This window comes from Adiantum capillus-veneris, chromosome 18 (assembly GCF_014529385.1).
Source record: "Adiantum capillus-veneris isolate H3 chromosome 18, ASM1452938v2, whole genome shotgun sequence".
NCBI lineage: Eukaryota > Viridiplantae > Streptophyta > Polypodiopsida > Polypodiales > Pteridaceae > Adiantum > Adiantum capillus-veneris.
Window position 1 is genome coordinate 63,765,846 of NC_140948.1, and position 11,118 is coordinate 63,776,963.

Here is an 11,118-nt window from a genome sequence, read left to right on the forward strand (position 1 = left end):
TGCGAGGCCATGTTTCGGGGGTAGATTATGGCCAGATCAGGCATCTTTGCACCAAAGAACCGCATCGGGGGTGTTTCGATACTTGAGGGGTCTGGACCAAGCTTCGTGTACGACAACACGCAAAAGCCATGTTTGACATGCAGATTATGGCCAGATCAAGCATCTTTTGCACCAAAGAACCGTGCCGGAGGGTGTTTCAGTACTCGAGGGGTCCGAACCAAGCTTCATGCACTACGACGTGGAGAAGCCCTGGTTGACCAGGGCTTCTCCACGGACCCCTCCAATACCAAAACACCCCCCGACGCGGTTTCAACTAGGGCTTCTCAACGCTATGGTGCACGAAGCTTGGTCCGGACCCCTCGAGTATCGAAACACCCCCCGATGCGGTTCTTTGGTCCGAAAGATGCCTAATATGGGGCATAATCTGCCTCCGAAACATGGCCTCGCATGGAAAAGTCCATTTTTTTGGCTCCAAAAATGAGGCATGTAACTTGATCATGGTGCAAAAAAAACCCCATAATTTGATGGACTTAACAAGTCCCGAATGCAACACATTCTTTTGAATCTTCTTCCAAGTGAACCCATTTTCTGTGATAAGTAGACTTCTTACAAAGAGGGTACGCAAGACCAGACCCTTATTAGTGACCATGCCAAATAAATTTTAAAAGAGGAAGAAGAATATAGCTCAAACAATAGAGGAACGGATATTCCTTGCTACAGTCAAAAGTCTGGCTGCCCTGCATAATATTTGAAATAGCACACTGCAAACCATAAAACAGACTAATCGACATACCTGGCAGATCTCGTAGCAAAGAATCGAAGCCCTAAGCGAACAGAGAGAGAGCAAGAGCGAGACAGGGCAACAACACATGTGCCTTTAGATGCATTCTGGGTTGAAACTACTTCTTTGACTCTCGAGCATCTTCAGCTTCGCAACATCCGCGAATGTTCTTTTTTTTCCTCCGTCGCCAGCTTCCCGAGGATGCTACCACACTCTTGTCCCTATTTTGGTGAACTAATGCACCTTGGTTTTTTTTCTCGCACAATTTTATTGTTCCCTCAGATTCTTGGCATGCAGTGATAGTTGATTTTACCTTCAATCATAGCAGGACACTTTACTTTCCACGGTTTTCTTCTGTTGTTATATCAGACGCATTGTAGTCATCCACAAGACTATATAACGGTTGTCCATCTATAAAATTCATATGATTTAAGAGTCAATATTTGAAGGGCTTCCAACAGATGAATCCTTCATTGTGTAGGGTTCTTTTCCTTGAGAATTTTCTTGCTGAGCAACTTGCGTGTCAGTGATGGGAAGCGCGGTGGGAAGCACTCTTAGAGACAAATCATTTTTCCGAACCATACACAGAAAGAGGAAAGTTTAGAAGAATGACTTGCATTTTTCTTCTTTTTACACTATTTCTCTTAAATTTCAAGCGGAATGATTCCTTTTCCTCCCGCTCCTAAGGGGCTTATTGAATTTTCAAGGGGCATGATTGTAAGCTGAGACACACTTTCCCCATGTGGGAAGGGTTATAGTTTTCAACCTTGCCGATCTGTGCCTATTTTATTTTATTCTTGGCTTTGAGATTTGTGTGTGAGTGCTGCTATGTGATCTCTTGGTATTTCAGTGTTTGTTGTATCCATTCAAAGATGACCATCGAAAGTCGTTCCTACAACATTTTCTCACAAGAAATTCTCTTTGAGAGAGTAGTGGTGGAAATCAAACTTTGGATCAAAGTAATAATAGTAATGTTAATCGCGTTAGAGCTTGCCAAAAACAATTTTTTTAACTGAAGAAATTAAGGGCACACCTAAAGCTCTTTTTTTTTAAGGTCAAAATTCAAAGATTTTCACGTATTCACACTAAAAATTCTAAATTTTGCCGATTTACTTGAAGGAAAGCTTAGAATCTAGCCGATGTTTTGCTATTTTAGCCAGTTTAAATAATACTGGTGAAATTTTACCACTTTGAGCATGAATACCGACAGAGGCTTCAAATTTTAACCCCATCACTTACTAACTCAAATCCTAATCCATGACCTTATTTTCCATAGGAGGATATCTACAAGCAAGTGGCATTGTATTATGAGTTTTGAATGCTTCTTAGTAGCTATGCCAAATGTATTAAATACTATCCTAAAGACTACTGTAGCACTCATGTAGTAGTACGTGATATCTCCCATGGAGATGGGAGATGGAATCCAAGGCCTACATTAATCTAGGGACTTGACATTAAGCGAGCTTTTTTTTTGCAAATGTATACTTGGGTTACTTACCTTTGTACAAAAATTTACTTCTCCACGATGCACTCCATTCATACACAGACTTTGCTTTTATAAATTCTTTATCATTTTAATTACTAAGTGTATTTTTAAGGTGTATATATATATATATATAATGCATGAATATTTGGATATACATATCTAGCAAGAGTATTTCAAATTTCTATAACACAATCCCCCGCTCTATTCTCGTTCGATAAATGCTCCATTAATAACTTTGCTTTCTTATGAATTGCTCTCTTTATTTGTGACTCAAGTTCATCTATGCTATTAAGTTGAACTACAAAGTTTTTCTTCTTGCTAAGTTGTCTCACATTTCAGTTTCAGCAAGGTTATGTATAACTTTTTATTTATGTTCAAGTTCAATTTTAACTTTCCGATTGTCGAGTCAAGGTGCCAACACTGCACATTTTAAACGTGTACTCAAACACTCCTATTAAATTGAATTCTAGATCGACAGGAAATTCTTTTCTTTCATGAAAAATTACTAACACAAATTACCATTTGTAGTACTTGTACCTCTCCCCGTATACCACCAATGGTATATATACTTTCCAATACGGGATACCCTCTTGGAAATTTTATTGAGATGCTTTGTCAATATGCTATGCCGCTACTCTGATGACATGAGCTAAGGTGCTTTGGGATCCTGAACAATAATTTGTAAGTACTTTGATATTATGCATAGTGGTGTCAAACACATAGTAAATATTTTTTTTGCTTTATATCTTGTCTAGTCCATTGGTCACATGCACACAGACTCGTCGATTTCAGCAGTGTGTCAATACTCATCTGGTGCAGATTCACCGATCTAGGCAGCACAACAACAAACTACAGATTATTTTTAAAAAAATTATACCAAATCCAGATTCACCGATTTAGGAAGCATTAGTGCAAATTTTCCAGTTTAGGCAACACGTCTTATTGGTGTAGATCCGCCAATTTAGGCAACACCAATCACAAAATCATGTTGCAGTGGTTGGTCACCACTGTAACTGGTATGATTTTGTTACATGGGTATACAAAAGGAAGGATATTTAGATTTGGATTTGGATTCGAAATGGGTATATGTTGCCAGATATTTGGACTTGGTATATGACATTTTCCTGTCGCGACAGTATTTATGGAATTGGACTTGAGATTGATAAGAATTGCTTATTGAATGATGAGTATGACCAATAATATCCTGATACACAAGGGTATGACATATACTTCTTATTCTAGTGGTATGGGACACTAGATTAGGTACTATGTGGATGACGACAGACATAAGTATAGGTGGGGTATTGAAGCATCATTGCCAAGCATTTAGATGCATTCTAGGTTAAAAATGACTAGGTCAAAAACTCACTACTGTTAATAATCGCGATTTTTGCACTTGACCTAAAGTGAGATTTGAGACCATAAGCATGTGTGCTTAGGTCTTATAAACATGTCAAGTTTTGTGACGTTTGAATGTCATTTGATGTTGTAAGTGATTTCAGTCATTTGAGTGTAGCTTGAGTTAGATGCGAGTTGTTTGTTGTTTTCCAATAGATTGACAACCTCTTGTAGCCTCTATGCACTAGTGCAGTCAATTTCGTCCCATGGATTGACAATTATATTCGTGGTTCTTGCTATGTCTGCAACCAATAAGATAGGAGTGAAGTTAGACACCCGTCCCACATTTGGCGCCGCTGTCGGGGACGAATAGAACTAAACTAGGGAAAACATGAGTGTCTTGTGTGGTTATCCAATAACTTTCTCTAGGTTTACCTAGAGTTAAACTTTTTATTTAAAACCGTATAGCTTAAGAGTGTCGTCTTTTGTTGTGTAGAGGTAGCTTGGAACACTACAAGAGGCTATTCATATTAGCGACGCTCACACACCGACGCTCAAAAAAAAAAATCCCGGCGTCGCTATGAGCGTCGCTAATTTACAAAGAAAGTAGCGACGCTCATAGCGACGCCGACTGGGCTAAAAAAATAACAGAGAGCGCCCAAAAACTCAGATCTGAGATCTGAGTTTTTCGGCGCCTCAAGCAAGGAGCAGGTAACGCTCTCCCTCTCTCTCTCTCTCTCTCTCTCTCTCTCTCTCTCTCTCTCTCTCTCTCTTTCTTCTCCACAAACACACACACAGACACACGAGGAGAGGAAGGAGAGCCAGGTATGCTCCTTCCCTCTCCTCACTCTCATGTTCCCTTCCCCTCTTTCTCTCTCCCTCTCTCTCTCTCTCTCTCTCTCACACACACATAGTGTTTTTGAGAGAGAGAGAGAGAGTACAAACATAAACAAAAACGCACACACACATACATAAACAAAGAATGCACACACACATTGAGAGAGGAAAAGAGAGAGAGAGCATGCATAAACAAAAAACGCACACATTGAGAGAGGAAAAGAGAGAGAGAACATGCATAAACAAAAAACGCACACATTGAGAGAGGAAAAGAGAGAGAAAACATGCATAAAAAAAAAACGCACACACATTGAGAGAGAAAGAGAGAGAAACTAATTTAACGTCGTAGGAAACTAATTAAAATTAAAAGACCTAAAGATCTAGCCGACGAGGAGTTGAACTCAAGACCTATTATTCAAGAGGAAAATGGCATAAGCAATCTATCATACTTGGCATGGGTGATAGAAAGGTAATACCATTTATCTCTTTTTATTGGCACACACATCCACACACGCGCACACACACAAGAAGAAGAGAGTTATAACGTCGTAGGAAACTATCCTAAAAGACGTTAAAGATTAGGTTAGATGTAGACTTACGTTAAATTAGATTTAGGTTTATTTAAGTTAAATTAGATTTAGGTTTATTTAAGTTAAATTAGATTAGATTTAGGTTTATTTTTAATTAGATTTACGTTTATTTACGCTAGATTTAGATTTACGTTATATTAGATTAGATTTAGGTCTCCATAGACTGCGATGCCTTCATGAAGCGGGTGAAGAAAGCCCTCAATGGAATATAGGGTATTGCTGCCTTCACTCATGGTGGGCTCCGTCGATCCAAAAGTACTGGTGAAATGTCTTCAGAAGATAGGGAAGAAGGTGGATCTTCAGGGTGGCAAGAGTCACTACATCCCCGACACAATGACCATCTAGACAACCTCTAGTCATTCAACAGCAACTTCAAAGTTAGTAACAAGAGCAAGAACGGTCTAAAGGGCCAATTGCTGTCGTCAGATGTGGATGGAGATGAGGCAGCGTCACCGTCGGAAGTTAACTCTCACATCTTTAGTGATGAGAATGCCAACTCTTGCCGAGTTATGTGAAAAATTATGTGTTAAATCAGTTTTAAGGTTCTTATAATCCCTGTTAGTTTAGTTCTTTGTTTTTAATATAACATAATTTACATTAGATTTAGATTTATGTTATATTAGATTAGACTGAGGTTTATTTAGGTTTATTTAGGTTTACCCACACACACACACACACACACACACACAAGAAGAAGAGAGTTTTAACGTCGTAGGAAACTATCCCAAAAGACGTTAAAGATTAGGTTAGATGTAGACTTACGTTAAATTAGATTTAGGTTTATTTTTAGTTAGATTTACGTTTATTTAAATTTACGCTTATTTACGTTAGATCGAGTCCATGCAAGAATTACTTACGGTTTAGGGTTTACAGTTAGACGAACAGTGAAAAGATCTACTGTGAAAAGATGTTAAGATGCTGTGAAGTGCTACAGCTAGAGAAGAGGCAAAGGGGTTTTGTCCACTACATGCAGTATCATGTAGACGTGGGTGTGTAGATTTCTTGTACGCACAAATATAGGTATTGACCAATAAAGACGAGATTATAACCCGGTGGTTCTGATCTCCGTGCACCTCTAGACCGAGGTGTGCGGGGATTGGACATGACTAGAGAATGTGAGGTAGAGAGAGAGAGAGAGAGAGAGAGAGAGAGAGAGAGAGAGATAAGACAAAGAATGCCGATAGAATATTAAATTTGTTGTCCAAGTTATAAGATTTTTATCCTCATTTTGAGTAGTGACGAGGATGTGGGACCGTCCAACCGAAACACCTATCTCTCAACGAGGGTCTTATGTCCTTGTAATCAATGCAAGCATGTTGTGCGACGGACAAGACGTGTTTCTTTGCAGCACGTTCGCGAATTTGGCGAGTTCGATCCATCTATTATAGATCGAGTTGTTGCCAATTATAACTCGTCGGACTCTGACACTGGCCAACAAGCCGCAATCTTGCAACCCAATAGACGTGTTCGCAGGCGCTTTGGTCAAGCAGCATATGTGAGGCCACAAGATGTAGCCTCTGACAGCTCGGGGGATGATCATGCAGAGCACATTCCCAACGAGGCAATGTTTGAGCCCGAGATTGATGAAATGATCGAGACGATCATGGATTCAGAAAGGCTTATCTATGATGATATGAAAAGTGAAGCCGATACGCCATTGTATAATGGAGCACGTATGTCTAGATTGAAAGCACTCCTGATTCTTCTCAACATGCAGGCAAAGTTTGGATGGAGTGACACTAGCGTCACAGCGCTTTTCAGGTGATCTATTACAATTAGTTTACTTTAATAAAACTCTAAATGTATAATGATCTGATAGATTTTTACACGACTGTATCGTATTTTTATGTTGTGTAGATTGCCTAAAGAGCACATACTACTAGCTGACAATGTGATGCCAGATTCCCGAGATGAAGCAAGAAAGATTTTGCGAAACTTGGGGATGGATTATAATTCTATCCACGCTTGTCCTAATGACTGCATTCTTTTCAGAGGGGAATACATAGACATAGAGAAGTGTCCGAAATGTGATTCCGAAAGATATCGAGTAGATATCCACAGGAAAAAAATTCCACAAAAGGTTTTGTGACATTTTCCTCTGCTTCCTCGCATCAAGCATTTCTTCGAATGTAAGTCCATGGCCGCCCTAGCATCATGGCATGAGGAGAATAAATCTTCGGATGGTGTGCTACGAATTCCTGCAGATTGCGCAGCCTGGAAACATATAGATGGAACATGGTCGGATTTTGCCAGGGAAGCTCGAAATTTGCGCTTAGGCCTGGCTATGGATGGCGTAAATCCATTTGGTCAAAGATCAACATCTTATAGTGTATGGCCCGTTGTCATCGTCAACTACAACATTCCCCCGTGGTTGACTACGAAGAAGGGGCACCTATGGCTAAGCTTGATATTGCCAGGGCGATATAAAGTGGGGAATATGGATGTGTATCTTCGTCCACTATTGGAAGAGCTACAACAATTGTGGATTGGCATAGAGGTGGTGGATATGAGCCGACACATAGGACGACGGAATGCTTTGATCAGAGGCATTCTAATGTGGACCATGCATGACTATCCCGGGCTAACAGAATGCTCAGGTGATCTATTGACACTCCTCACTCAGACACTGTAAATCTTGTTTTTTCCCATAGTTGATCTATTATCATGTGTATACATGCAGGGCTTCAAACAAGCGGATACACAGCATGTGTCACATGTGGACCTAGACTGAATGCACGTAGGGCGCCCTCACTGAAGAAGCAAATCTACGAAGTTCATCAAGCGTATCTTCCAGAGAATCATGTGTTACGCGACGGCTTTTTGGGAAGAGAGCCACCAAGGATGTCTGCACAAGCATGGTTAGAGCAAAAGGAGATGTGTGATGACGGATTGCCTCCAGGGATGAAGAGACTATCTCTATGGTACGAGTTACCATACTGGCCCCGACTCATGATCAATCACTTGCTCGATCCAATGCACATATTCAAGAATGTGGACTATCTACTATGGGACCATCTGACCGGTAAGAAAGATACTTTGGGAGCCAGAGTTGACCTTAGAAATGTGGATCGTATGGAGAAATATTGGCCGCAAACAGCGTCTGATGGATCGATAAAACTCCCTAAAGCACCATGGATTTTCACAGGATCCCAAGAACACAAAGTAAAAGAGACCATTCGATCTTTGCGGACCCCCACTGGCGTAATGCACTCGCTCCGAACGTGTTTTACTAAAGAAGGAAAGCCTACCGGTTTGAAGTCACACGATTGGCATAAAATGTGTCAGGTACGTTCATAGTGGACTTTAATATCATTGCATAAAATGTGGACTTTAATATCATTGCTGCACATACTTTACAGTTTATTTTACCGGTTGCCATTGAGGGATGTTTGTCTTTCGACATCCGTAACACAATCTACAAACTTGCAAAGCTGGTGCAATGGATCTCACAAAAGGAGATCAACGTAGACTCCATACCATTCGCCAAACTAAATGCTGCGGAGCTTGTGTGCATGTTTGAGAAACATTTTCCTACTACCATGCTAACCATTCAGGTGCGTCTTCTTGTTCACATAGTTGATGAGGTGGAAATAGCTGGCACAGTTCATTCCAGATGGATGTTCTTCTTAGAACGTTTCATGAAAACGCTTAAGGGATATGTGCGTCAAAAGGCACGTCCGGAGGGTAGCATGGCAGAAGGTTGGTTGGTATCAGAGTCCCTAGTGTACATTGGAGAGTGGCTAGACGGATTTGATAAAGTCCGGGACACGCTATGGCGAACCATAGATGATGAGCGCATATCTGGGATTTTCATGTGCAATCTCGGTGTTGAGAAGAAGATGACGGAAGATCTAGAGGCTAAAATCAACCGATTTTGCATGCTTCACAATCCAGTGATGCAAAAGTGGATTTCACAATATGAGGATGCAAAGCAAGAGCGACAAAGGGCACGAATCGAGTGGAGACGGGGAAGACGACCACCGATGCACTATCCAACGGTTCTGGAGAGCCTACCAACCTTCATGAGCTTAAGATGGTTGCACAACCAATTGAAAAGCACACAACAATGCGGTGACGAAGTGACTGAGGAAGAGTGGGAGTACTCTCGGGGGTTGCGCGACCAAGGTAAGTTTGCAATGTACGACTAGCTAGTGACTTTATTTCTAAACGTTTGAACGGCCACTCATAATCTTTGTTCGTTGTAGTATAAGTCATACACAGCAGCATGGTGTAAAGGTCGACATTTTAGGGTGGAACGAATCGACAAAAAGCGTTTTACTCAAGATTGTGGAATCATGGCAAAATTTGAACAGTCTAGTCGACGACGTTCCTCTGATGCAGATCCTGTGGTGGCGGAACTCACTTACTTCGGCACGCTGCAAGAGATTTTGAGGATCGATTACAGAGGATTTTTTGTCGACTTGTTCGACGTGCAATGGTTCAAGATAATCATGGAGGGTAGCAACACTACTGTGCGTAGAGGAGAGTCTGGTTTTCTTGAGGTGGATTCTACTAAGAAATGGACTGACCTAAGAGACACTTTCGTACTACCCGAGCATTATGAACAAGTAAGTATGTAAATAGTTAACATCCCCCTTTTACAAGTTATCTGCTTGAAAGCTCTCATGTAAGTTATGTGGCTCTGGCAGGTAATATTTCATCCTACAAAGTCTACATCAAACTGGTGGTACGTCATAGAGGTAGCCCCTCGTAGTGCAAGGATGTATGAAGGCTACCATGTGCTAATCACAACGGCATCAATCGAGGAGATCAGAGAAGATGCTCAATCCGAAGCCGCTGCGGTGGTGCCAGACGAGCATCAAGATGCTACTACTCTATATGGGGTGCATGCAGAGGAGCTACAAAATGAAACAGAGGATATGTGTTTAAACGGAGAGCTCTATATAGATATAGGAAGTTATGTTGAGTTATGCGAGGATCAGAGAGAGATCTCTTAAAGCCACAAATATTGTATTTGAACAATTTTGCTCCGTGTTGTAAAAGCTCTGGCTCTCTAAGTACCTTCCATGGTGTATAACGCTCTTTTCTACCCGCGCTCATATCTTTTGATTGAAAATTCTGAGTTTTTGACTTGCCTCTTCTATCACTCAATTCATTGCGTCATTGTATTTATATGCGTCATTACGTCATTGTATTTAATGGTCTTTGCGTCATTGTCTACGCTATTCATTCAATATTAAGTTTAAATATTCGTGTGTTCAATGCAGGTATGGATGATGAGGAGTTTCTTTCTTCTTTGTCACCGCAGCAGAGACAGTGGTACGTGGAGCGTCATCGCTCTAGCGCATCATCGCGCATTCCTACTCCATCCGCATCTCCCTCTATTTCGGAGCATTCGGCGCGCTCCGAAGCTTCGGCGTCGACGAGACGAGCTTCACACTCGTCTAGACACCGGCGCTCTAGTGGTGGCGGTGGTGGTGGCGGTTGTTGTGGGGATTCCGCCACCGATGCCTCCACACCGCCTCGTGTTCGACAAGGCTTTTTACGCTCCCCTTCTTTGCCGGCCCCCACACCAGCCACAGCATCGCCATCTACGCCAGGTTTTGCACGGCTGACTGTTCCTAGTAGCTACACACCTCTACCTACTCCGCCAGGAGCCACCCCACTCGACACTCCTCGCTTCGGGGCCCAGACGCCGGTGGAAACACCTGACGTCCGTACCCCCATCGACACGCAGCTAGAGACCCCTGCTGGGACACCGAGGTTTACGCGTCACCGGCCAGAGGGCTTGCCTTACTCCGTCGACTTCAACGGCGGCATCATCATGGATGATGACGGCAAGAAGGTGATCTCGCGTATGCGTGGTCTTTGCTCTCAGCTGTTTAGACACTACATACTAAACAAATGGAGTGAAGTACCAAGTGATTTAAAAAACAGAGTCATCAGCATACTTCATGATGAGTTTCCCGTTCCAACACAGGATCAGCGCTTCAATGAAGACCTGATGAAGATTCGAATGCGCAAATACTGCAAACACAAGCGTTCCGAAGTGCAAAAAGCAATCAAGCATGGGTGGAACAGGCCAGATTGGCTGGCCAAAGAAGATTGGAAGAATGCGAAGGAAG